Source organism: Pseudophryne corroboree, chromosome 12 (assembly GCF_028390025.1).
Source record: "Pseudophryne corroboree isolate aPseCor3 chromosome 12, aPseCor3.hap2, whole genome shotgun sequence".
Lineage (NCBI taxonomy): Eukaryota > Metazoa > Chordata > Amphibia > Anura > Myobatrachidae > Pseudophryne > Pseudophryne corroboree.
In genome coordinates this window covers 83,583,688-83,608,471 of record NC_086455.1, presented here as the reverse complement: position 1 = coordinate 83,608,471, position 24,784 = coordinate 83,583,688, and the positions used below count along the sequence as shown (strand labels likewise).

The 24,784-nt window shown below is 40.7% G+C and overlaps 1 protein-coding gene and 1 long non-coding RNA gene across 2 annotated transcripts in view; one reads left to right on the top strand and one right to left on the bottom strand.

Annotated features, from left to right (window-relative positions):
* Window positions 1-24,784, top strand: part of MNAT1 (MNAT1 component of CDK activating kinase) — a 432,825-nt gene that overhangs the window by 320,001 nt on the left and 88,040 nt on the right. The window lies entirely within an intron of this gene.
* On the bottom strand, window positions 128-20,607 carry LOC134980278 (uncharacterized). The gene is made up of 2 exons (XR_010190372.1): window positions 20,521-20,607; window positions 128-990 (listed from the first exon to the last, which is right to left on the bottom strand). It is a non-coding gene; the product is annotated as an uncharacterized LOC134980278 (long non-coding RNA).

The window sequence follows — 24,784 nt, the reverse complement described above, 5'->3', positions numbered from 1 at the left end:
CACGTGGCCTTAGGGGGCAAATTCAGTTATCTGCCAACTCGCGCCACATGCACATCAACCCAGTGGAGCAGTCCCCCGAGTGTTCAGTCAGATCAGCAGCAGATATTCAATTGTGACCTGCTTCAAGTTTTCTTAACTTCTCATTTATTAGCGATCAGTGATCATAATTTGGGTATCATGTTTCAGGCTGAGTTATGTGAACAGAGCAAGAGACATTATAAAGTGAGGCCTGATGGTTGTGCAAATGAGACTGTAAACTTAAACCCATCTATTCCAATTCAATGTGGCTCTAAATGTATGCAGAGCTATACACTACTATTTTCATAAGAACTCCAGTTGTTCACGTTTTGTCAACTTTGCCTCCTGTTTAGGTACAGTTGTGTCCTCAAACGCCGAGCATCAATATGCCATGAGTTGCCCGGTATGATTGAACTGGTCCAGAGAGATATAGCATACTGTATTTTCCTTTAGTTTTCATCACATACGCAGCAAAACACTACTCGGAGTATCGTAGGCGCGCTGGGCTGCATAGGAATTAGTTGTATGTACAAAGTTGCAGATGAATCATAACGAAACTTAGCATAAGAAAAAGCCACAGTGGCGGCATCGTAACACTTCGTACTGTATACAGATTCAGACTCATTCGCACACAGATGTAAAAGTGTCACACATCAGATTGATCAGTGTAATCCAGCAAGGTAGCTTGGTCACTTCCAGCTGTCTTATGTATGCAAATAAAATGCACATTTTGAGCGAGAAAGATAATTAGCACGGCTGAGGCACCCAGGACCTAGAGCGCCAAGCGGGGCAGTTGGGCACGACTGAAGCCACAGGGTATGAGGACACATCTGTAGAGGTATATTTTACACTTGGAACCTTGTTGTTACCTCCAGTGCACTATTCAGTATACAACTGTCGTCTTTCTGGAATCCATTAGAAATGTCTGTGATGTCCTCTTGTTATAATTTAACGGTTTATCCATTAATGATACTGTAAACAAGATATTACATATGAATTTGGTTTAATGACTATATTAAACACACAAGCTTCGGTAATATATACGAATGTGTACAGTCAGATAAATATACATGGTATCAATTCTAAGAAGCTACTGTGTAGTGTAAGATACCATAAGACACAAAAAAAAGCCGGAGCGTTGCCCGGTGTGATCAGTAGATAAGAAGATTGCAGGTCCGAAACAGGGACCAGAGGCAATAGAGCAATAGGAAAATAGAGGAGCGGTTATAAATAAGCTGTTGAAAGTAGTTAAAAGGAATAGATAATTTGGAAAGTTAGGTTTTAAGGGGGGTATTCAATTAAGTGCCGTTTTATCGACCACTAATTCGACACAGGGTATTAAATTGTGGGCATTTATGCCCAATGCCGTTTCACTTTTTTTTTTTTTTTTTTTTTTAATTCGGCATGGGTAAAAATTGTACCAAAAAACAGGCGAAAACACCTGCAAATTCGCCAAAACACGTGTATCAGTGGTGAATTCGCTGATACACGTGGCTTTCACCAGTGCCGGATTTTTCGACCAGTCAAGAAAACGGCACGGGAATTGGATAGGTCGAATGTAAATTTGACCTTAAAACGGACGCAAAGTGCAGTTTTTTCGACTGGTTGAAAAAACGGCACTAACTGAATACTCCCTAAGCATTTCTGGATGAGATTTCTGTTTCTCACAAACCTCTTCTTCTGCCTCTGTTTATGCTTTTTCAAATACATATGTTAATTTGAGCATAATAATGACGTATTCTCAGTGGGAGATTTGAAGAACAAATGATCTTCATTTTCAAAAAGAATTCTTGAAATTGTCTTCAGTCGGTCTGTGAAAGTATTTGAGTAGAATATTTTTGACCTTGGAATGCTAATTCGGTTTTAGGCCTTTGTTCAGAGTCTCTTTGAAAGTTTAAGTCTTTAAGAGCTGTACCTCCAATGATTTTAGCAGAAGACTCCAGTCTGAGCAGACTGTTATATGATACTGCGTAGGATGTGTTGTGGAGATCCTGTTGCAGTTAAATTTAAAATATATATTGTAAACGAGGATCAGAATTTCTGAGACAGTCTCTTCTGTTTCTTTTGTTGTCTGAACTGCTAAAAGTTAGACAATGCATCATTTTATTTAAATAGTGGGACTAGCAGCCCGTTGATGAGTTTCTAGCAACAATGTGCTAGTTAGGAGGGTGTAATAGAAAGGGGTAGAAAGCTGGGTAGCGAGGGAAACAGGAAGGTTGATGGTTTGGAAGCATGCTCTAATTAATGATATTGATTCAAAATGAGTAGTAGTCTGGTGGTTTGTGTAGAGCCAGAGCTATTTAGCAGGCAGGCGGCTTGTGGTGTCCATATTTCAGGTGATACAGTTGTTTGGCCCAAGCACCCAGAGCAATGTCTGGTTTTGCCTAACGTGCTCATAAATTGAACAGATTCAACTCTTGAGGGTCTATTCTGCAATAGTTTACTTTAATCATGCGTAATCTCCAGCTGGGAGACAGGAGCAAGTGGGGAAGAGAGCAATATGAAATCACAGCTGACAAGTGCCAGGAAGGGAGATTTTATATATATATATATATATATATATATATATATATATGCTATGTACATGCGCTATCTATGCATAGCATGTACATAGCATATACATTTTATATATATATATATATATATATATATATATATATATATATGTATAAAGTCCAGAAATGAAGCGCACACACTTAAATAGAAATAGAAGGGTGCCGTGTCGATTCTTAATAATACAATTGTTCCCAATGTTTTACCCAAGGGGGTTAGACAAGAGGAGACCAGCACACCACCAAATGAAAAAATATGAAAACATTTAATGAGTAAATAGCATTATCAGGCCTTTTGAAAAAAGATTCTTAGTACTCATCATAAGTCACTGAGCAGTATTCATAGTACAGAACAGCCATCCCAACGGCCCGTTTCGGTTGTCACACCTTCATCATGGGGTCAGCTACAACATAATGTTCAAACAGAGGTCCTTATAAAGCTACACCATTAGAGTGAATCAGGTACACCTGCTTCTCCCAATCACCAGTGATTCAAAAAACCTTCCAAAGGTATGTGAGCAGACCAGAGTGGAACCACAGAAGCAGGACAAAGTCACCAAAACCACTAACGCTGGTTCCGTCGTGCCGGAAGTGACAACACACGACCGCGTTTGTCAACATCCGCCAGTAGGCGGAACCCGAGCGCCGGGATACGTTTCCAAGGCACTAACAAAGGTGCCGCTGTGCCGGAAGTGATGTCGCGTCATCGCGAGAATCAACATCCGCCAGGCCGTGAACCAGCCTCAGATCTCGGGCAATGTCACTGCCTATGGGTTCAAACACACAGCTCGTCACATACAGTAATATAATCAAAAAACCAAAATAAGTCATACAACACGAAAAAATAAATAATAATAAAATATAAGTAAGAAACAGCAATCATAATAAGGCAGCCTGAATGTCGACACTATTCAAACAAAAAACAAAGGGTCTCATTGTATGACAGAGATCAACCCTAGGTCAAAAAGAACATAATAAACAAACTAAAAAACAGTAATAACAGTAGAAGAGCTCAAATAAATGGAGTCGGAATTAGTTCTTCATTCAAACCACTGGGGGCAGTTGAATTTAGCTTGTAGATCCATTCACATTCACGTTGTAGAAGTATGCGATGTCTATCACCTCCCCTACGTAGTGGTGGGATATGGTCTATTGGCATACATCTAAAGTCCACCATAGTATGGCCACTAGTAACAAAGTGCCTGGCTACTGGTGGTGTGCTGGAATCTAAAGCATTAAAGGCCTTCTTGATTGAACTCCTGTGCATCGATATACGTTCTTTTAACTTACGGATAGTTTTACCCACATAAAGTTTGTTGCAGGGACAAAGAATAATGTATACCACATAGCGTGAATCACACGTCAATCGATGTCTTAAAGTATAGCTACTGTTGGTAATTGGATGTGTAAAGGTTTTTCCTAATAGGAGGAATCTGCAATTGGCACAGCCCGCACACTTGTGGGCTCCTTTTTGCAGGGAAAGCCAATGCGTATTAGTGTGTATACCTGGACTAATATCCGAAAAAGTAATACGTTCCTTTAAGTTGCGACTTCTCTTATAGCTGAAGAGAGGTAGATTCTTGCAACTTGGTCCAAGGATCGGGTCAGCTTGCAGTATGTGCCAGTGCTTGGTAATAGTCTTCCTAATTAACCCAGAGGAAATGCAATATGTAGTAGGAAAAACCAATCTAAGAGAAGTAGCATCGACACGTTGTGTAAGTAAAAGGTCTTCCTGTTTTAGTAGCAAACATCGATCAATTGCTTCTTCAACTTCATCTTTATTGTATCCCCGCTGGATAAAGTTATCACCCATTTTTTGTAGGGCTATTGGAAGTTTGGAAGGATCTGATGTCGTTCTGACAACTCTAACGAGTTGTGAGTATGGAAGTCCTTTTTTCAAGGGCCGTGGGTGGAAGCTGTCTGCCAAAAGTAATGTGTTTTTGTCCGTGGGTTTCTTAAAAAGTTCAGTATGGAAGGTATTGTTGTCAATAGATACCAAAACGTCCAGAAATTCAATACTGGCGGCACTACTCCTACATGTAAAGGTGATGTTATCGACTTTATGGTTTAATTGCTCCACAAACAGTTCTAAATCTACTGATGTCCCTGACCAAACAAAAAACAAATCATCAATATATCGAAAATAACAGCTAATAAATCTGGAAAAAAGTGGATCTGATATAATGTACGTGGTTTCAAAATCATACATAAAAATGTTAGCATATGACGGTGCCAATTCTTTTCAAAGACACAGACCAACTGGCTTTTGATGCGGATAGCCCTAATGATATTTATTCTGATCTGCTTAAATTAAACAAACGTCTTGTGGAATTAGAACTCCACGGTTTGACACTTTCACAATATCATAAAGACAAATTGATTCCACGTGGCTTCCGCATCAAAAACCAGCCTACTATTGGTCGCAACAATAAAGAATTTTGCCGACAGTGGTGCCTGATCTTAAACCAATGCAGTTTTGATCTTATGATATTAGTCATACAACAAGTGAACACAGAAATGGATAGTCTTAAATTGGACATTAGTGCTTGTGAGGAAAGTGGATCTGATACATTGAAAAAGGACAGTAATACTGATTGGTTCACCAAACTGAATGACAATGTATTAAAGTTCAAAAATGAACTAATAGCTTTTAAAAAAATCAAATATAGAAAAGTCAAGGATGACTATAAAGATTCACGAGTCTATCACTGGCTTTTGAATCAAAGTACCAGAAGGGTTTGGAGAGGTGCGCAATCAAATAGATATAGACAGAATCGGACATTTACAGACATAGAGTCACATACATCACAAAGTGACTCAGATCAGTCCTCCTCTTCTAAAAAGTCTTTTTTAAGGGAGCAGACACTCACTCGCAACAAAAACCATACAGAAAGAGACCCTGCAGACGAGGGGGGGTCAAACATAAGAAGGGGCCCAGACAGATTACCAAAAACACTGAAGAAATAGTTGTCTTTAATCTTTCAGATTATACTCTTAGTGAGCCGGAATACACGGTGCTATCTAAAGGACTAACTTTTGTCCAGACTTTTCAACAAACAGACTTCCAATGGGAGACTGAATTATATAGATTTCATAGACAACTTAGATTAAAAGATTTTTTTTCTAGACAAGGAAACACCACTACTATTGCTAGACATTTACCTTTTTCAGCAAAAAGTACATTTGATCCACCAAGTAATAATTCTGCTATAGAAACCTTCATACGTCTAGTAAAAAGGGACACAATACCCAAGATCAGACGTAAAAAGAAATATTTTCAAAATCTACACGCCAATGAAATTAAAGCGATACAGGCCCTAAAAAATAACCAACAAATCATAATACGTCCCGCCGATAAAGGCGGTGGTATTGTTGTCCTTAACAGGGATGATTACATCAGGGAGGTGGACAGGCAACTCTCTATTCAAAGCTGTTACAAAAAACTACCCTTTGATCCCACTGGTCTTTATAAAAGAGAAATTGATTCTATCATTGAACTTGGTTTTACTAATGGGTGGATAGATGAACATACAAAAAAACTTTTTGATACAGGATTTTCCCAGAATCCCTCTTCTGTATATTTTGCAGAAGATACATAAGTCACTTAGTTTGCCACCCGGCAGACCTATAATTTCGGCACGTGGCTCTCTGTGTCAAACTCTTTCGCAATATTGCGACTACTTTCTGCAACCCGTGGTACTACAAAATCCTTACCATCTAAAAGATACTACAGATTTTTTGTTGAAATTGAAACCGTTTGGGGCTCCACCAGATAACTGTCTTTTGGTCTCCTTAGATGTAACTAGCCTATATATGAATATTACACATACTGCAGGCATCAATGCGGTACGCCGCGTAGTGATGTCCAACTCTAGTTACAAAGGTCCACCTGTTGATTATTTGATTTTGCTTATGGAGATTATCTTACACAAAAATTATTTTTTGTTTAATACAGGTTGAGTATCCCTTATCCAAAATGCTTGGGACCAGAGGTATTTTGGATATCGGATTTTTCCGTATTTTGGAATAATTGCATACCATAATGAGATATCATGGGGATGGGACCTAAATCTAAGCACATAATGCATTTATGGTACATATACACCTTATACACACAGCCTGAAGGTAATTTTATCCAATATTTTTTGTAACTTTGTGCATTGAACAAAGTGTGTGTACATTCACACAATTCATTTATGTTTCATATACACCTTATACACACAGCCTGAAGGTCATTTAATACAATATTTTTAATAACTTTGTGTATTAAACAAAGTTTGTGTACATTGAGCCATCAGAAAACAAAGGTTTCACTATCTCGGTCTCACTCAAAAATGTCCGTATTTCGGAATATTCCGTATTTTGGAATATTTGGATATGGGATACTCAACCTGTAATGCATTTTTTTTACAGCTTCAAGGAACCGCCATGGGTTCAAACATGGCACCGTCATATGCTAACATTTTTATGTATGATTTTGAAACCACGTACATTATATCAGATCCACTTTTTTCCAGATTTATTAGCTGTTATTTTCGATATATTGATGATTTGTTTTTTGTTTGGTCAGGGACATCAGTAGATTTAGAACTGTTTGTGGAGCAATTAAACCATAAAGTCGATAACATCACCTTTACATGTAGGAGTAGTGCCGCCAGTATTGAATTTCTGGACGTTTTGGTATCTATTGACAACAATACCTTCCATACTGAACTTTTTAAGAAACCCACGGACAAAAACACATTACTTTTGGCAGACAGCTTCCACCCACGGCCCTTGAAAAAAGGACTTCCATACTCACAACTCGTTAGAGTTGTCAGAACGACATCAGATCCTTCCAAACTTCCAATAGCCCTACAAAAAATGGGTGATAACTTTATCCAGCGGGGATACAATAAAGATGAAGTTGAAGAAGCAATTGATCGATGTTTGCTACTAAAACAGGAAGACCTTTTACTTACACAACGTGTCGATGCTACTTCTCTTAGATTGGTTTTTCCTACTACATATTGCATTTCCTCTGGGTTAATTAGGAAGACTATTACCAAGCACTGGCACATACTGCAAGCTGACCCGATCCTTGGACCAAGTTGCAAGAATCTACCTCTCTTCAGCTATAAGAGAAGTCGCAACTTAAAGGAACGTATTACTTTTTCGGATATTAGTCCAGGTATACACACTAATACGCATTGGCTTTCCCTGCAAAAAGGAGCCTACAAGTGTGCGGGCTGTGCCAATTGCAGATTCCTCCTATTAGGAAAAACCTTTACACATCCAATTACCAACAGTAGCTATACTTTAAGACATCTATTGACGTGTGATTCACGCTATGTGGTATACATTATTCTTTGTCCCTGCAACAAACTTTATGTGGGTAAAACTATCCGTAAGTTAAAAGAACGTATATCGATGCACAGGAGTTCAATCAAGAAGGCCTTTAATGCTTTAGATTCCAGCACACCACCAGTAGCCAGGCACTTTGTTACTAGTGGCCATACTATGGTGGACTTTAGATGTATGCCAATAGACCATATCCCACCACTACGTAGGGGAGGTGATAGACATCGCATACTTCTACAACGTGAATGTGAATGGATCTACAAGCTAAATTCAACTGCCCCCAGTGGTTTGAATGAAGAACTAATTCCGACTCCATTTATTTGAGCTCTTCTACTGTTATTACTGTTTTTCAGTAGATTGACTAAGTTAACATACTTTATGTCTAATTTTCCTCATTTGGGACTGTCCATGACAGTGTCACTATTGATACTTTTTTTTGTTTTTTGCATAAATTATTTTGTATTGTTGACATGCCTTTATGTCGACACTCTCCAACATAAACGGTTTTGCATGTTTGTTTATTATGTTCTTTTTGACCTAGGGTTGATCTCTGTCATACAATGAGACCCTTTGTTTTTTGTTTGAATAGTGTCGACATTCAGGCTGCCTTATTATGATTGCTGTTTCTTACTTATATTTTATTATTATTTATTTTTTCGTGTTGTATGACTTATTTTGGTTTTTTGATTATATTACTGTATGTGACGAGCTGTGTGTTTGAACCCATAGGCAGTGACATTGCCCGAGATCTGAGGCTGGTTCACGGCCTGGCGGATGTTGATTCTCGCGATGACGCGACATCACTTCCGGCACAGCGGCACCTTTGTTAGTGCCTTGGAAACGTATCCCGGCGCTCGGGTTCCGCCTACTGGCGGATGTTGACAAACGCGGTCGTGTGTTGTCACTTCCGGCACGACGGAACCAGCGTTAGTGGTTTTGGTGACTTTGTCCTGCTTCTGTGGTTCCACTCTGGTCTGCTCACATACCTTTGGAAGGTTTTTTGAATCACTGGTGATTGGGAGAAGCAGGTGTACCTGATTCACTCTAATGGTGTAGCTTTATAAGGACCTCTGTTTGAACATTATGTTGTAGCTGACCCCATGATGAAGGTGTGACAACCGAAACGGGACGTTGGGATGGCTGTTCTGTACTATGAATACTGCTCAGTGACTTATGATGAGTACTAAGAATCTTTTTTCAAAAGGCCTGATAATGCTATTTACTCATTAAATGTTTTCATATTTTTTCATTTGGTGGTGTGCTGGTCTCCTCTTGTCTAACCCCCTTGGGTAAAACATTGGGAACAATTGTATATATATATATAGAAAATGTAAATGTATATGCTATGTACATGCTATGCATAGATGGCGCATGCTTAGAGCAAGGCAACTAAAAAACCTGTTTGCACAGACTTTGCAGTGTGTTGGTGCTAAAGCTGTCTTTGCAAGGATTTTTCCTGCCTGGCAGGGAAAATTAGGTTAAAAAAAATGCTGATAATTGTGACGATATTGGCCAAAATATTTGAGCCAATATTGCTATTATATACACCTTGGGCTCTTAATTTCAAGCCCTTCTGATTTTCCGACCCTGTAGAGTATCAAGCAGGCACTGAAAAACGCACCTGTTCATCAGTGTATCCCTCCACCACATAAGCATGTCACCCCACCCTCCTGTGTCAGCCATCTCTACCTCTCTTACCTCCTGCCCCCAGGTCCCCATTCACCAGCTCTTGCTTATGTCAACTGTCGGTCTCCTCCTTGCCCTTAGAATGTAAGCTTTTAGGAGCAGGGTACTCCTCTCTCCTGTTCTCACAGCCCTCTTCTCTTGCACATCAGCTACTGCGTTCCACCCTCTCTGTGGCCTTATAGCACTCCACTCGATCGTAGCCACTCATCTTTTGCAGCTAAGGAATTCAATTTCCAAGTTACGTCAAATACTACCTCACATCCCTCGTTTTCCAGCTGTGTTGTGTATGGACAACTGTGGTTTTAATTGTTACTTGTGTACTGTTATGTTCTGTTTTACTGCACTGACAGTTCACCCTGTATTGTCTTAATATATGCTGTATGTCTGGCGCTATGGACCACTAGTAGCACCTTGTAAATAAATTATAATAATCTCATGGGGCTCAATTAGTGATGTCAAGTGAAGACTGAACACATGTCATTTCGCAGCTAGTCTCTGATGCATTATCTTTCTATAAGGAATTTCAATTGAATGCGTTGTTGAATAGCTCCGGGAATGAGTGCCTGTAGCTATTCATTTGGCTGCGCAATAAAACCTGCAACTGGAAGATTTCTGCTCCCACCCTCTTGAGGTGAGAGCAGAAATCTGACTAAACTAGAACTGCGATGCTGCTTGCGAGTGCACCAACAGCATTGTGCCCAGCACTTAAGTCATAAAATCCAGTGATGCGGTCAGTGGAATATCTCCGGGCTATTCAACATCGCATTCAATTAAATTCCTCCCATTATGATCAACATAGAATTATCCCTAAATAGATTTGGATTAGGATCGCCAGTTGTTTTCAGCGCCACCAAACAATGATTTGTAATTGTATTGGCTGGCCAAATTGTACTGCATCCGGTTGTGTACTCTACAACCTAAGATGGTGAGCTAACTTTATTCATACTTGCCTACTCTCCCAGAATGTATTATAAACTTGCAAATTTCGGGATGCTCTCCCAGGAGTGTAGACCAGCTTCCCATATCCTGCTCATTGGTGATATGGAGGCTTGATGTAATTGGTAGTGAATTGCATTATTGCCCATCAGATCCAGCACAATTCTGCAATTTGTGGCATTGTACAGACTGCAGGGGGTGAAGACTTGATGATGTGATTTGCTATACCACCCCCCTCCCCCCACTTCCACCTACCGCTGAAGACAGCAAAGATGGCAAATATGTTAAACCAGCATCAAATAATTCTGAGCTGTCCATTTTCTTTTACATAATATTTACTATCCTAGAGTGCACACATTACAAGCACACTTACTGTATCTCCCAAATTCCTGATTTGAGAAGACTGTAATGGGACTTTTGTCCTAATTTGGGGACAGGTGGGCCATCTATCTCACTTAATATGATCTCCATCCATACCAATGGCAGGTGCATGCTGCATTAAAGGTGTTATATAGCCAAACCCAACTGGAGAACAGTTACATGATAGAAAATAATAATTTGGCATATTTTTATATTATTTTGTGTAAAACCATTTGGAATCTTTTTAATCTTTTGAAATTGATGCTAAAGAAGGTGTTACAAAGTACTGACCAACCTATTGTAAAGCACAGCAAATAATCACTCATTTTGGATTTAAATGTCAGAAATGGGGCCAATATTACAATCATCCCGAAGCTAGGTAAATACCTTCAATAGGGAACTAATTATCAAATGGTCTCCCTTTTAAATACTGATCTTAAGTTATTTCATAAGTTTAACAAACAGGTTAAACCCCTGTTCCCCTTCTCTCATTCACCCAGATCAGGTGGGCCCTTGATAATACTAGGCGAACGGTGGACTTTAATCGCAATACAAATACCCTTAGACTTTCCTCGCTCCTTTTTGCCCTGGACACAGAGAAGGTCTTTCATGCTGTAGTCCGCTATGGCTCCAGGTATGGAACTTTGTTACCTCCACTCTTCCATCTCCCGACTTCATGCGCAACCTCATAGTGATGGAATGCTGCTGTATTTATAGGCCTGCAGATAAAGGCACCATCTCTTTCATCTACCATACCATTTTGACTCAAGATCTCCGAAGATCTGGCGAACCATGAACTTTCTTGAGAAGTAGAGTTTGGTATCTCTCTGGGAGAAGAAACTTGGGCTCTCTCTGGGAGAAGAAATTTGTCTCAACATCTCACAATGCTCCATCAGTGTATCCATTAAGGAGAGTTCTTACAAAGTGTATACCTGTTGGTACCTCATCTTAGAATGCTTGCACCAAATGTATCCCACTACCTCTGATCTGTGTTGGTGACATTGTGGTCAAGTGGGATCCTTTTTCATAAATGGTGGGCATGCCTTCATATAACTAATTTTTTGATGACTGTCCATTCACTTAGCTTTTCTGTAGTCCCTCTCTTCTCTGCTTCGTTACTTCTGCGTGCCCCGGTCTTCCAGCTATGTAAATATAACAACAAGCTGCTTATGCACATCACTTGCACAGTTAAGTACAAGATAGCTAGGTCCTGGAAACGTCCTTGCCCTCTGACTTGCCAGGAGCTTCTCAATCATGTTTGGTTTGTGTCCAAAATGAAGTGCATTACCAGTCTCCAAAACAGTGCAGTGAATAAGTTTCACAATATTTGGTCTCCATGGTACAGGATCCATAATGTATCCCTTCCTGGTCTCACTTAACCATTATCCTTTAGGTACGTGGTTGTTAGGTTCACCATACTTACATAGACTATTGGTCAACATTGTTAAAAAGTCGACATCGGAAATGGGTGACATGAGTTTTGTGGCACTTTTTCATAGTTTACGATCCACATGGACTATGATTGGGAATAGTAACCTTGCCCGAAGCATGGCGGGCAAAGCGGTACACTAAATGGGGTTTCTGCTGATTTTACGGAGTAAACTACACAAATAAAGTAAAAAAACTCATGTCAGCCTTTATTTGTGATTACCTTTTTTCATTTCGACTTATTCCATGTCGACATTTTTCCTGTGTCAACCTAGTGCATGTAGACCTAGTGACTATCAACCTAGTTGGGGTGGACCCAACGATCCACACCCTATCCTTTACCCTTTGGTCATCTTACTGTCTTTTCTTACTGCTGTTTGTACTTCATTTTTTTTCTTCTCTTTTCCCTTTCTCCCCCTTTTTTTTAGTACTATCTCTCTACCCCCCGCTCTCGTTTCTGAATTCTCTTGTCCTTGATTTTTCTCTCTTCCCTTCTACCTCTTTACATGTATCATCTTGTTCCCCCTATTTCCCCGTGTTAGGTCATTCAGTTTTCTGAGAGTATTTTGCAGACTCCCTTTTTTTTCTTAGCAAATTCAATTAGCTTTCCATGAGTTCCTGCTCCTGATTTCTCTAATGTCTGCATGCCCGCCTGCTGGGTTTTTTTTATAGCTGTATTCAGAAACTGCAAGATTGTTAGTTTATTTTTATTTTTCCCCCATTATATTACTTCTTGTTTATGCTTATGCTGGGTGTGTACGGGATCCCGGCGGTCAGAAGACCAACATCAGCTCCCCAGATGCTCAAGGTCCTGACATTTCATAGGTAAGTATTGTAACCCTCTCCTCCTACCCCTCCCTGCAGCCTAACCCTAACCGTACCTTCTTAGTGCCTAACCCTCCCTCCCTCCCTGTAGCCTAATCCTAACCCACCCTGTAGTGCCTAAACCTGATACCCCACACCCAGCATCCCGAGGGATGACATATATGCATTGTTAACTGTTAATGCTGTTGTTTTTCTAATGTCATCTTTCTGGCTGCCTTTGGAACTGTGGGGTGTATGTACCGTAGTGGCACATATTGTGCCACTATAGTTCTTCCTGCTTTACCTCTTTACGGAGGCAACGCAGGAAGGTACAACAATGAGATGTAAGTACATCTCATTTGCTAGAGCGGGTGAGTGAATCTCACCCCTCCTGCAATCTCTACTAATGCTAATGCACTGTGTATCTCCCCAGGCCGGCTCCAGAGCGCATGCGTGAGATCTTGCTACTCATGAGAGATCTCACATGCAACCCGAAGGCGGCACCTGCTGCAGCCAGGGACAGTGCTGTTCCTGACTGTGATGTATGGGCAACGACACCTGCCCTTCATATCAGCGTGTTTTCTTGTAGATAGCAGCGCCGCTATAAACAGGGCACACACCGCCGCAGTAATACATCGGGAGAGAAACGCTATCAGCGCGTATAATATGCGCTGATACCACTTCTCCCCCATAACGACACTTCATACATCCACCCCTGTCTTTCTTGGGGTGTGGATCATTAGATCGACAGTGTCTAGGTCGACAATGTTTAGGTCGACAGTCACAAGGTCGACAGGGTTTGAAGGTCGACAGGGTCAAAAGGTCGACATAGTTTTTCATGTTTTTTTTGGTGTCGTTTTCTCCGTATAGTGACCGGGAAGCCCAATTAGTGCACCGTGTCCCCTCGCATGGCTGCGCTCGGCACAGGTTACCGTTCCCAATCGTAGTCTGCATGGATCGTTAAGTATGAAAAAGGTCAAAAAAAATATTTTATTTTTTTTAAACTCATGTTGACCTTTTGACCTGTCGACCTAGAACATGTTGACCTAGAAACCCTGTCGACCTTGAAAACATGTCGACCTATAGTGGTCGACCTAAACATTGTCGACCTAGGCACTGTTGATCTTCAGACCGGATTCTGTTTTTTGACCTTTCAATAAACTTACAGGATTTTTTTTTTTTTTTAAGTGAGCTGTCTGTCTGTACCCTGCACTGTAATATGGGTAAAACTGAGAGCGGGCATATTTCTTTTCTGTTTTGTTAAAAAAAAAACGCCTAGTGCTAGCATGGCAGCTTTCAATTAAGGATATAAAAGACCTGAGAAGCGATAAAGAAGTTATAAGTGGAAGGTGATAGCATGCCAGCCAATCAGCTCCTAACTGTCAAGTTACAAGCAGGGTTTGAAAAATGACAATTACGAGCTGACTGGCTGGTGTGTTATCACCTTCCAATTCTCACTTCTTTATCACTTCTCCAGGCTTTAGTACATCTGCCCCCTTCCCAGCCCTGTATAGATGTTTCCCTCTATATCTGGGAGGTGAGTACATTTAACTACAATGTAATTGTGTGCTGAGCATACAGTGGGGCAGATGTATTAACCAGGAAAGGAATAAGGAAGTGATAAACCAGTGATATGTGCAAGGTGATAAAGGCACCAGCCAATCAGATCCAATATGTAAATTAACAGTTAGGATCTGATTGGCTGGTGCCTTTATCACCTTGCACATATCACTGGTTTATCACTTACTTATGCCTTCTCCAGGTTAATACATCTGCCCCAGTATATGCTATTGTAGGGACTTGCAGAATTTTGACAATGAGCTGCAAGTTTACTGATGTGAATAGTCCAATATTCTCTGCATAGCACTGTGGAATATGTGTACGCTATATAAATAACTGGTAATAAATTATAAAGAAATAAGTTAAATGTTTTGATCAAAATATGGCAAAATCCCCTCTGTTTTATTTGCTGCTTACACACAGATTCACAGTATATTAACGTTAGCGCTAATAACAAAAGTCTTTCTGTTTGTCTACATATATGGCATTAGTGCCACGCAACTGGCACCATGTACAATATGGGAAAAAATTTGATCAGAGATTCCCAAGGGTTTGCCCATAACTGTAAAGCTGGGTACAAACTGGCAAATATATCGGACGTTCGAGCGCATGCCTGAGATATCGCAAGCCCATCGGTGGGTGTGTACCCCCGGTATTTGTGTGTGAACTGTGTCGTTCACAGACATATTGCTTCGGCTGTGAAGCACAGCGCCATCGTGGCTGCATCTAGTCACGAATGTGCCTCGTTTGCTGCGACCGACGCACACGCACCCCATTCATAGTGAATGGGGCGGCAAAAGATGCAGCGCGGCTAGCTGCGCCAGGAGTGCCCGTAGCAGTCAGCAGTAGCTACGATATGAGTGGCTACATCTGTAGTGGTTGTGGTATATTTTGTTAACATATGAATGTCGACACTTGTAATGTCAACATGTTTGTAATGTAGACATTTAGCCATGTCAACATTGTTGTAATGTCGACAATGTGTTTTAAGAGTACGTCTATCCCTAACACTAACCCTTAGACCAAAGGGGAAGTCTACATTTCCGATGTCAACATTCTGACAATTACGGTCAGCATTTTGCATTGTCAACATTGTACAACATAAGTTGGAACGGATGTGGATAATAGGGTCGACAGTAACTAGATCGACAGTCATTAGGTTGACCACTATTGGTCGACAGTGACTAGGTCAACACCTGAAATAGGTAGACACAGTCATTAGGTCGACATGAACAAAGTAGACTTAGAAAAAGGTCGACATGAGTTTTTTTTTTAAATGGTGCAGTTTTCTTCGGAAAGTGACCGGGAACCCCAATTAGTGTACCGTATCCCCTCGCGTGGCTCACTTCACTCGCCATGCTTCAGGTGAGGTAACTATTCCCAATTGTCGTCCACGTGGATCGTAAAGTATGAAAATGTTCAAAAGATAAATAAAATGTGAAAAACTCATGTTGACCTATTGACCATGTCAACCTAATGAATGTCGACCAGTAGTGGTCGACCTAATGAGTGTCGCGCTAAGTGCTGTCCACCTAAAGACTGGATCCCATCTGTAACATGAAAGTTAAGCTTCTGCTGTTGACATTCTGAATGTCAACATTTTGTCCGTAGACGACATGACTGCATTCCGAAATAGTGTTGCAGAAATGTATTACTGCATGTGGAAAATACACTTCAGCAGCATGCATCTTACCCTGTTACTTCCCAGTCTAGAATCCATCTGCCGTGTCAGTTCTGCACTTTATTAACACATGCCAGCACAGGGCTGATTGCAGAACCCGGCTGCATATTTTGTTCTGCTTTAAGTTTGAAAGACAGTTTGTAAAACTCAATTATAACAGTTTTGTTCCCAACCAGCAACCAAGAAAAGTGATGAAGAACAGTCAGCAAAAAAAAAACAAAAAAAAACTAGAATCCCCCTTCTCTATTTTCTGTACTCACAAATTAAATACTGTAGAGTCTTCAGCTGCCCTCTATAGGAGTGGGTATTAAGTAGAAGTTCTCTGTCAATACCATTAGACAGTACGCAAATTATAGGTGGAATGCTTAGGAAGCTTATAGATTTTCTTCCTCTCCGCCCACCTGGGTGTATAGTGTGGGCTCTGTAACAGCACGGGTCCCCGGAGTGCGATAAATGTACAGAATATGGAAAATGTTGAAAGAAGTGTAAAGGAAGTCTGCTTGCGTGGTATAGTTAGTTATATTAAAACTTGGCTGCTGTTAGAGCGCACCACTAAATTAACCTCAAAAGCTGGCCATGACGGCAAAATATCCATAGTAATTGTTTTTGTTGGCTTTTAACTTCACTATTAACTCATCGATCTAACATGAGCCTCTGTGCTTGGAATTCTAGTCTGGCCATGTCATTTTTTTTTTTTTTTCCCAAAAACTTTTTTTTTTTAGTAATCATGGAAAAATATGTTTCTGCTCGAAGCAGTTGTCAAACAAGTTTCTTTCATCGACAATCAGACGCAAGGCAGTTGAATGGAGCTGTTTAGTCTGGAAAGCATACCCAGGAGATTACACTCACTGTAGGAAATGTAATTATACAGAATACTCTTTTTGTAGGGTGGGATTTAAAATGGTAAATCCCAATGTTTATCCATAGGAAAAAAAAAAAGAATAATATTGCATACAAGACTTTAAGCTAAAAAACAACCGAGGTAGTAGAAGAGCTTCAATTAATCCTCTATTTTTTATTTTTTTTAAGTAGTTATATTGTTAGCCACTTGAGCAAAGGTATGGTCTTCATTAAAGCAGTTTGTGCGACTGCAAAAAAAATAAAAAATAGTAATGTGATGTCTTTTTGGAAATATTTACCCTCAGCAAGTCATATACAATATTGTAGATTCTTTCATGTATTCATGAAGATTCTTTGAGTTCACTTAATTACATCTCAAGGGATGGCCTCAGTTTTATGCTTAGGATGAAAAAAAGTGCTACTCTCAACTTTTCTGCATCCCCTCCTCCTTCCCCTACATTGAGCTAATTTTAGTCTGGAATGAATAATGGCTGTGCTCACCATATTTAGTTTTTCCGTCACTTGGAAGCAGATATTTATTATGGAGTCATTTTAATGCTTTTCATTATCACATCTCAGAATCATTTAGTTGGTAGGACAGATGATTAAAATCCAGTACCGTAAATAAAATAAAATTAATTCTTGTACATAAATGCAATAGTTCCCCTTTTTATTTTAGCGCATATAATTGGGTGCCTACCAGTGGCGGATTTTGGCTATGGGCTTCAGCCCAGAGTCTGGGAAGCCAGATGCAGTCCATGAGACTGCATTGGCTTTACTGAGACTGGCAGTGACTTCCTATTGGAAGTCCTACTTGCCAGTCAGAAACACTATAGTCAGTCCCATTGGGAGGTGTTTCCTCCCTCCGGGACTGCCAGACCGGGCTGCAATAGGCAGAGAGCTGGCTTCCTGAAGGAAGCCACTCTCTTTCGGGCAGCCCTAGCCAGCTTCTACGGACTGCAGCCGATGCAGTCCCAAGAATCAGGGGGTCTGCGCATGTGCCGGTCCCGGCATCTGTTAACTACATTGTACAGATGTCGAGACCAAGTCAGTGGCGGTGACAAGGGAGAGGAGGAACCCAGTAGCATGTCCAGCGTTGCCCACCCTCCTCCACCGAGGTAGGAGCCGCCGCTGGTGCCTATCATACTCTTTCCCAAGAAGAGGAAAATGATCTATATAAAAAGCAACTACTAGATGGCTGTAGTCATGAAAATAATAATAATATTCTCATCCTCCAATCACTGTATGAACATTTCCACAAATCCACCTCCCAGTACAATGCAATTCTTTGAAAGAGAAAACAAGGCTGGAGTTTGTAATGTCAATTAAAGGGACATTTATCTGTGATCAATAATTGCAGCTAATTTGTTTATTTTCTTTGGTAGAAATAAAAAAGGAATGCAGGCAAGTTAGGTGTTACTGGCAGCACCTGTGGATGACGCACTTGAAATAAATCTGTCTAGAATTCTTTCTCTCACAGTCCTCTGTTGGGAGTGGACATGTTTAGAAAGCTGTATAGGGGGTGGAGCTATTTCATCCTGCATCTGGAATTGGGAAGACAGAAAATGATTGGACACCGGCGCCTATAACTTTATTCATCCAAGGCACTGGCTTGCACATTCCCTAGCAATGTTAATGCTCTGTACACACAAGGACATGTTCTTCTTGGAAGTATCTTATGCTTGTCTAGTGATTGACTATTCAGCATGTTGGGGACTGAAAAGATAAATGACCGCCACTATTGCAGCAGCTTTATCTCAACAGAGAGCGGGATCAGAGCTGTGTGGAGGGAAAGAAAATGTTTTGAGTTTATTTCTTACTACCAGTTTATCTCTTCATACTGTATGTGCTGATGTGTAATGCACAGAAGCAAGGAGGAGTCTCACTTTGATTTTCTAACTGCTGCAGCACAATAGAGAGAGCTTTAAGTGCTAGGCGGGTAATCCTAAATGTTCATCACCAGCTCTTAATTACACAGTGATGAAAACACATATCTCTGCCCACATCATTTGACAGAAACAGAAAATATTGCAACTCCTAGAATTGGTTTTATAACTACCAATACCTAGGAGAATTGTATTCCTCCTCAACAGTTAGTATATCCTACATACAGTAATAGATATTCATTTTCCTAGAAAGGTAATTTTTTTTCTTTGTTGTTTACATAGGATAATGAACTAATAGATCATCCTAGTTATTGTTAATCCTGGCGCTCACAATGATGATGCTAAGATTAATGAGACACTTCCCCATTCCACAAACCGCTTCTACTGTAGAGATGACATCTGCGGGATGTTGTCAGAGAGTAGAAGTCTTCCAGTCTTTCGTTTCCTGTTGACGATTGGCATATCAATCATTAAACTACTACAATTACTCAACGGGTTGATCTCTCTAAACAAATAATGAGATGATATGGAATTTGAGACGTTTCATAGGAAGGATAACACTCCCCAATGCAAGAGTGATATCTGCATACCCAGTGGGAGGAAGGGACTGCTGGTGGATTGTCAATAGATATCTCCTAATCCAGCCATTCACTTGACTGTTCTAGGGATATAATCAGTCAACACCTAATTGTTGAGCTTTCATGAGGATGAAGCTTAAACTAGTTTTAAGATCTCCCAAAAATAAATGGTTAAAAAGTGTAATTGGCAGAATTAAAGGGCCAATTGGTCTAACAGGTTTGGTCAGTATTCAGTGTTTTAACATTATCGTCCTACATTTTCTTTATTTTGTTATGACACTTTTATATAAAGCACTACCTCATCCATAAAAATGGTTTATTAAAAATAAATCTTTTAAAAGAAATAACTCCAGTCTTTCAAAAACAAAATAATTCTGAATTTCTCTGGCTTCACTGATGAAAATTGCTTCCAACACCTAAAGATTTGATTATTTTCTCTTTAGTCGTGTTTTGATAAGGTTGAGAAGCCGGGTTGTGTATTTGTCGTGCTCTTTTTCATGACTGAAAGCCTAACCTTCAGTAAAGGACTACTAACATAAAATTGGTTTCTATTTATTCGATATATATTCTTCGCCTTTTCTACGATAAAGATTTTACAAAGTAATATTATCAGCCTCTTGCATAAAAATCAAATCAAATGTATGCATGCTTTTAAGCATTGAATTGCTGTCCCATTGGCTGATTATATATTTGCATTAATGAGCATTTATACAGGTGTACCTAATACAGTGGCCAAAACGTGCATTTCCCCAGTTTCTCCCACAATTAATAACTACAGACTCTGACATATTTATTAAAGCAACAATCCAACATTTTATAATCCTATTTCTATGCTATACTCCTTCAAATACCTTGTGTCCTTACGGCTAATGGGGATTAACCGGTAGTTCCATTTTTGACTGTGTAAGTTACTGTTGCAAAACCAGCTGTCAATCGGTTCTGGCTCTCCTCGATCCCTCCCGCACTGACACTGGTAAAAACATTACTCACTGATATTTTATATCCTGAATAGCTCATAGCCACTCTTGATATTGATCCTGGGATTAAACGGCTCTATAGAAATGGGCAGCGTACTGTACATACTGTAGATACCTTTTCTATCAATTCTCAAAATAACATTTACAAACAATTTGTTCCCTTTCTACAGTATAGTGAAATGTGCAATATTTACTGCATGTAGCAGTATGTTACCCTCTGTGTGTACAATATAATAGAAAACAAAACATGTCCGTACGGTTGCCAATCACCAGTGACGTGGAGTCAGGGGAGGCATGGGGGGTATTCAATTAAGTGCTGTTTTTTTCGACTGGTCAAAAAACGGCACAGGCATTGAATAGGTCAAATTTAAATTCGACCTAAAAACGGGCAAAAAGTTGTTTTTTGGCGGGGACTGGTCAAAAAAACTGCACAAATTGAATACCCCCCATAGCCTCTCCTCTCATACACCAGTAAAAATAAGAAAAATACAAAGAAATTATTTATAACATATATGTGTGTAAATATTTATATTTGTATTTGAAGTTTTTTCATCTGATGAAGGTCACATGTCCTGAGTCAGTCCTGTTCGCCAGTTGTTGTGCAGAAAGCAGTAGTAACAGCATCAGTGGAATCATAGGGATCGATCTTATTAGCCACAACTTCATGCAGATATATGCTGCACTTACACTACCACCGGACTTGATATTTGATCACCGCCCCATAGGGCTGCAGAAAGAAATCCGGGAGGGGAGAGGAATTGGGTGCCATTGCCAGTATTTATACACCTTTCTAACAGCAACTTGCCCTCTCACATCTAATAGGGTCGACCCCAGAGCTTCTATTCCTTTCTATTCCTGCTTTTTCCATAATCCTCAGTACTGTGTAGGAAGCCTTTAAGGTTATGTGGTGGCAGTGAGAGAAGACTGCGGAGGAAGTTTTTATAGTGCACAAACAGACTGAGGTCAGAGGGGCGTTCCAAAGCCTCTCTACGCAGTACATCATGTGACTCTGGTTGCCATGTTAGTCACATTATTTAAACTATGTTAAACTAGAAATAATTAATTGCAGCCTAAACAAACCAGGAGAAAATGTTTATTATTGAGCTTCTACTTCTAACCTGCCACTGTGATTTATCTAAAAAGAATAGATTGCATGATGTAAATAAAGATGAAATATGAACATCAGGTCCGCAAACCAATACTCATGTAACCAGTATTTATGCCTTCATCCTTTGAGCCATGCCGGAGGTATCTGGCTTTTGCGCGGTGACTCAGTAGCGCAGTTTTCTTCCCAGAGTACAGGCCCCAAAATGTAACATGGGTATTGTTAATAAGAACTCGCAGGCAGGTTTTCCGGTTACAACCAGTGTCTTTACTGGCATCAGACACTGTAGCACAGCATACTCAGGCTTGGGCCTGGTCACACAGGTACATACAAAAAAAAAAATGAAACAAATGAACATAAAAGGTTGTAGCGCTTCCCTTGCTCAAAAGTCATTCTGCTGCAGTGGCTTGCAGCTACACATGCCATGCTCTCCTGGCACGGCCAATATTCACAGTCTCTGGCGCTATAAACTCATCCTTGCTCACTGGCCTCTAACAGGTGTCCGTGCCCTGCATTGTGGGTAAATGTGATTTTTAAACCCCTCTCCTGCACCTGACTTACTGCCGTCTCTGGGTGAGCTGGAAAACCTGGACCTCTGTTTGTCCAGCTACAGCAGTGCAATTTAGAAAGTCTGGCATTATAAACTTCCATTACAGCTGCAGAATGCGGAGGCCTGGTTTTCTTCTCCCTTGGAGGGGAGAGAGCTGATTCAACCAGAATGTGGGTAATTGTGGTGAGACACAAGCCCCCTCGCCACAATATCTATCCTATCCTATCTATCTATCTATCTATCTATCTATCTATCTATCTATCTATCTATCTATCTATCTATCTATCTATCTATCTATTTATCTGTGTGTGTATATATATGTGTGTGTATCTATCTATCTATCTATCTATCTATCTATCTATAGTGGTTGAAGTGGAAATTTTGAAGTATGGGTATGGAAAAGTGATTAAGCGCGCGCACTCCGGAAAAAAGGTTGTGGTCACTGAAAAGGGGGCGTGTCCTTAAGTGTAGTGTCCCACCCCATATACCCCTTATACACGTTATGCACCACAATAGTAGGACTATCTAGTACTGGTGCCCCTTACACATAACGCCACACTGAATGAGCCAAAATTCCCACAAAATGAGCAAAAAAAAAATCACATTTACACCACACAGAATGAGCCAAAATTGACATTATGCAACACGGTTCACATTATGCAAACCCATATGATCCAAAATTCACATTGTGCCACATAGTATGATCCACAATTCACATTATGCCACATGATATGATCCACAGTTCACATTATGCAACACGGTATGCCACACAGTATGATCCACAATTCCCATTATACACACATTATGCAACACGGTAGAGACTTAAGTACATATGACAGAAGCACCTACCTCATACCTCTAGTTTGTAGGGTATGCTGGGACTTGTAGTCCATCTGACAGGGGCACCTACTTCATGCCTCTGGCTAGAAGGACATGCTGGGACTTATAGTCCAGGCAGCAGGCACACCTATTTCCCGGTTTTATCTGGTATGTCATGCTGTGACTTGTAGTCCTCCATCCGTTATAGTATAGTCCCAGCTGTATAACACTAGTAATAGGTGACTGCAGCCCGATATTGCCTCACTCACCTTGCAGGGTCACCTCTGGCAGGACAATGGTGTAGTCCAGGTCGGAGTCCCCCATTCTCTGCTACTCTGACCCCAGGACCAGCAGCATGGATACCACCCCACACCCACCGGAAGTTCTCCCTCCACCTGTCAGCCAATCAGCAGCTCGGAAGGAGGTCAGGTGATACAGACACACCCAGCCCGGTGGACCATGTGCCGCAGCAATCACAGTGTCTGTAGTTAGCGTTGCTCAGCAATGTAACCGCTCTTTCACCCGCTATCCTGCACCTTACCTGCAGCTGAGAGCTCTGATTGGCAGCTCGCCGGTAGGCACTGCTGTGATTGCTCGTCAGATGCCACTGATGCGATAAAAAAAAAAAAAAAAAAGACAAATACAGGTTGAGTATCCCTTATCCAAAATTCAAAATCCCACATTTTTGGGTCCCCTACTGAGATAATTACATATATATTATATACACTGCTCAAAAAAATAAAGGGAGCACTAAAATAACACATCCTAGATCTGAATACTTTGTTCTTTACATAGTTGAATGTGCTGACAACAAAATCACACAAAAATGATCAATGGAAATCAAATTTATTTAACCCATGGAGCACTGGATTTGGAGTCACAGTCAAAATTAAAGTGGAAAAACACACTACAGGCTGATCCAACTTTGATGTAATGTCCTTAAAACAAGTCAAAATGAGGCTCAGTGGTGTGTGTGTGGCTTCCACGTGCCTGTATGACTTCCCTACAACGCCTGGGCATGCTCCTGATGAGGTGGCGGATGGTCTCCTGAGGGATCTCCTCCCAGACCTGGACTAAAGCATCCGCCAACTCCTGGACAGTCTGTGGTGCAACGTGGCGTTGGCGCATGGAGCGAGACATGATGTCCCAGATGTGCTCAATTGGATTCAGGTCTGGGGAACGGGCGGGCCAGTCCATAGCATCAATGCCTTCGTCTTGCAGGAACTGCTGACACACTCCAGCCACATGAGGTCTAGCATTGTCTTGCATTAGGAGGAACCCAGGGCCAACCGCACCAGCATATGGTCTCACAAGGGGTCTGAGGAGCTCATCTCGGTACCTAATGGCAGTCAGGCTACCTCTGGCGAGCACATGGAGGGCTGTGCGGCCCCCCAAAGAAAGGGTTCCTGTCTATAGACAGACAGTTAAAAGATAGACAGTCATTAGTTAGACACTATATGGTCGACAGTCAAAAGTCAGACAGGGTCAAAAGTCAGACAGGGTCAAAAGTCAGGCACAGTATATACTTATACTGCAATATTATATACTTAATATATTTAAATATAATTAATATATATTTAATATACTGCCCGGGCTGCGTAAAAAAAATATATTTTGTTGTGTGTCTGACTTATGACCCTGTCTGACTTATGACCCTGTCTGAC